This window comes from Culex quinquefasciatus, chromosome 2, assembly GCF_015732765.1.
Source record: "Culex quinquefasciatus strain JHB chromosome 2, VPISU_Cqui_1.0_pri_paternal, whole genome shotgun sequence".
In the NCBI taxonomy this organism is placed as follows: domain Eukaryota; kingdom Metazoa; phylum Arthropoda; class Insecta; order Diptera; family Culicidae; genus Culex; species Culex quinquefasciatus.
Genome location: NC_051862.1, coordinates 30,705,935 through 30,710,510, shown reverse-complemented (window position 1 = coordinate 30,710,510; position 4,576 = coordinate 30,705,935).

The window sequence follows — 4,576 nt, the reverse complement described above, 5'->3', positions numbered from 1 at the left end:
GGTTTTTCGAGCAATCTTCCGGCCGCTCGACTTTTGAGGCTATTCTGGTCCTAATTTAGGGACGACAGAATCTTAGCATGCTGGACGCGATTCACAAAGGGAATTTTATTTCCTAAAATGACATTCGAAGCACGATGAAAAATGCTTTCGAGTGAAGTATAATAGTTCTGGGTTTTTTAGCCGGATGGGCGAACCAGCATGTGATAATGCATTGGTATCGTCAAAAATAGCAGTTTAGTGCAGATATTAGCGACTAAGCCTAATAATTCGTCGAGATATGTATCTCATTGGATTGGGTTTTGAAAAAGCTTTACAAAAATGTGCAACATGCCGAAATTTTGGTTAATTTTGGCCACGTTTTAGTCGATTTGGAGGCGGCTGAATGCAAACAGTTTTCTTAAAGTGGCTGTAACTTTGGCAAATTTCAATGGATTTTTGTCCTGTTTCAGCCGTGGATGGAGGACATTCCAGACTACCTAGTTGTGCAAAAATGAAGCAATTTTGAAAATTTTTCATCGTTTTTTGTTTTTTGATTTTAGTTTTGCAAATCGTTTTTCGTAAATATCTTTTGACAGGAAAGGGCTACGGGAAGATTTTCAATAGCGACTTATCGGAAGCTAAGAGGGATCGAATGCAACCGGAAGTGTCCAAATCCGTTCAGCCATTTCCGAGAAATCGCAGTGACATTTTTGGCCAATTTTCAAGTGATTTTATAAGGCATTCCTCGGAGAGGAAGCCAAAACTCAGTAGGAAAAGTAAGAAGACCGTTTTCCCCAAAATAAAATAATCTACCATAACCAACGGTGACCAGTTGGTCGCGTTCTTGTTGCTCTCTTCCCAGCGAGTCGAGTCGGTGTAGTGAGCTGGAGCGCGCACCAGAGTTTTATTTTTGGCCGGTGTATGCCCGTGGGTTCGAATCTCCTTCTCTCCCGCTCTCTGAGCTGGTTTGTTTTTTCGCTCTGCGCGTTGTCGAGCAATCTTCCGGCCGGAAGGTGCTCGACTTGGTTTCGAGCAATCTTCCGGCCGCTCGACTTTTGGGGCCATTCTGGACCTGATTTGAGGTCGGCGGAATCTTTGCATGCTGGACGCGATTCACAAAGGGAATTTTATTTCCTAAAATGACATTCGAAGCACGATGAAAAATGCTTTCGAGTGAAGTATAATAGTTCTGGGTTTTTTAGCCGGATGGGCGAACCAGCATGTGATAATGCATTGGTATCGTCAAAAATAGCAGTTTAGTGCAGATATTAGCGACTAAGCCTAATAATTCGTCGAGATATGTATCTCATTGGATTGGGTTTTGAAAAAGCTTTACAAAAATGTGCAACATGCCGAAATTTTGGTTAATTTTGGCCACGTTTTAGTCGATTTGGAGGCGGCTGAATGCAAACAGTTTTCTTAAAGTGGCTGTAACTTTGGCAAATTTCAATGGATTTTTGTCCCGTTTCAGCCGTGGATGGAGGACATTCCAGACTACCTAGTTGTGCAAAAATGAAGCAATTTTGAAAATTTTTCATCGTTTTTGTTTTTGATTTTAGTTTTGCAAATCGTTTTTCGTAAATATCTTTTGACAGGAAAGGGCTACGGGAAGATTTTCAATAGCGACTTATCGGAAGCTAAGAGGGATCGAATGCAACCGGAAGTGTCCAAATCCGTTCAGCCATTTCCGAGAAATCGCAGTGACATTTTTGGCCAATTTTCAAGTGATTTTATAAGGCATTCCTCGGAGAGAAGCCAAAACTCAGTAGGAAAAGTAAGAAGACCGTTTTCCCCAAAATAAAATAATCTACCATAACCAACGGTGACCAGTTGGTCGCGTTCTTGTTGCTCTCTTCCCAGCGAGTCGAGTCGGTGTAGTGAGCTGGGGCGCGCACCAGAGTTTTATTTTTGGCCGGTGTATGCCCGTGGGTTCGAATCTCCTTCTCTCCCGCTCTCTGAGCTGGTTTGTTTTTTTTCGCTCTGCGCGTTGTCGAGCAATCTTCCGGCCGGAAGGTGCTCGACTTGGTTTTTCGAGCAATCTTCCGGCCGCTCGACTTTTGAGGCTATTCTGGTCCTAATTTAGGGACGACAGAATCTTAGCATGCTGGACGCGATTCACAAAGGGAATTTTATTTCCTAAAATGACATTCGAAGCACGATGAAAAATGCTTTCGAGTGAAGTATAATAGTTCTGGGTTTTTTAGCCGGATGGGCGAACCAGCATGTGATAATGCATTGGTATCGTCAAAAATAGCAGTTTAGTGCAGATATTAGCGACTAAGCCTAATAATTCGTCGAGATATGTATCTCATTGGATTGGGTTTTGAAAAAGCTTTACAAAAATGTGCAACATGCCGAAATTTTGGTTAATTTTGGCCACGTTTTAGTCGATTTGGAGGCGGCTGAATGCAAACAGTTTTCTTAAAGTGGCTGTAACTTTGGCAAATTTCAATGGATTTTTGTCCTGTTTCAGCCGTGGATGGAGGACATTCCAGACTACCTAGTTGTGCAAAAATGAAGCAATTTTGAAAATTTTTCATCGTTTTTTGTTTTTTGATTTTAGTTTTGCAAATCGTTTTTCGTAAATATCTTTTGACAGGAAAGGGCTACGGGAAGATTTTCAATAGCGACTTATCGGAAGCTAAGAGGGATCGAATGCAACCGGAAGTGTCCAAATCCGTTCAGCCATTTCCGAGAAATCGCAGTGACATTTTTGGCCAATTTTCAAGTGATTTTATAAGGCATTCCTCGGAGAGGAAGCCAAAACTCAGTAGGAAAAGTAAGAAGACCGTTTTCCCCAAAATAAAATAATCTACCATAACCAACGGTGACCAGTTGGTCGCGTTCTTGTTGCTCTCTTCCCAGCGAGTCGAGTCGGTGTAGTGAGCTGGAGCGCGCACCAGAGTTTTATTTTTGGCCGGTGTATGCCCGTGGGTTCGAATCTCCTTCTCTCCGCTCTCTGAGCTGGTTTGTTTTTTCGCTCTGCGCGTTGTCGAGCAATCTTCCGGCCGGAAGGTGCTCGACTTGGTTTCGAGCAATCTTCCGGCCGCTCGACTTTTGGGGCCATTCTGGACCTGATTTGAGGTCGGCGGAATCTTTGCATGCTGGACGCGATTCACAAAGGGAATTTTATTTCCTAAAATGACATTCGAAGCACGATGAAAAATGCTTTCGAGTGAAGTATAATAGTTCTGGGTTTTTTAGCCGGATGGGCGAACCAGCATGTGATAATGCATTGGTATCGTCAAAAATAGCAGTTTAGTGCAGATATTAGCGACTAAGCCTAATAATTCGTCGAGATATGTATCTCATTGGATTGGGTTTTGAAAAAGCTTTACAAAAATGTGCAACATGCCGAAATTTTGGTTAATTTTGGCCACGTTTTAGTCGATTTGGAGGCGGCTGAATGCAAACAGTTTTCTTAAAGTGGCTGTAACTTTGGCAAATTTCAATGGATTTTTGTCCCGTTTCAGCCGTGGATGGAGGACATTCCAGACTACCTAGTTGTGCAAAAATGAAGCAATTTTGAAAATTTTTCATCGTTTTTGTTTTTGATTTTAGTTTTGCAAATCGTTTTTCGTAAATATCTTTTGACAGGAAAGGGCTACGGGAAGATTTTCAATAGCGACTTATCGGAAGCTAAGAGGGATCGAATGCAACCGGAAGTGTCCAAATCCGTTCAGCCATTTCCGAGAAATCGCAGTGACATTTTTGGCCAATTTTCAAGTGATTTTATAAGGCATTCCTCGGAGAGGAAGCCAAAACTCAGTAGGAAAAGTAAGAAGACCGTTTTCCCCCAAAATAAAATAATCTACCATAACCAACGGTGACCAGTTGGTCGCGTTCTTGTTGCTCTCTTCCCAGCGAGTCGAGTCGGTGTAGTGAGCTGGGGCGCGCACCAGAGTTTTATTTTTGGCCGGTGTATGCCCGTGGGTTCGAATCTCCTTCTCTCCCGCTCTCTGAGCTGGTTTGTTTTTTTCGCTCTGCGCGTTGTCGAGCAATCTTCCGGCCGGAAGGTGCTCGACTTGGTTTCGAGCAATCTTCCGGCCGCTCGACTTTTGAGGCTATTCTGGTCCTAATTTAGGGACGACAGAATCTTAGCATGCTGGACGCGATTCACAAAGGGAATTTTATTTCCTAAAATGACATTCGAAGCACGATGAAAAATGCTTTCGAGTGAAGTATAATAGTTCTGGGTTTTTAGCCGGATGGGCGAACCAGCATGTGATAATGCATTGGTATCGTCAAAAATAGCAGTTTAGTGCAGATATTAGCGACTAAGCCTAATAATTCGTCGAGATATGTATCTCATTGGATTGGGTTTTGAAAAAGCTTTACAAAAATGTGCAACATGCCGAAATTTTGGTTAATTTTGGCCACGTTTTAGTCGATTTGGAGGCGGCTGAATGCAAACAGTTTTCTTAAAGTGGCTGTAACTTTGGCAAATTTCAATGGATTTTTGTCCTGTTTCAGCCGTGGATGGAGGACATTCCAGACTACCTAGTTGTGCAAAAATGAAGCAATTTTGAAAATTTTTCATCGTTTTTGTTTTTGATTTTAGTTTTGCAAATCGTTTTCGTAAATATCTTTTGACAGG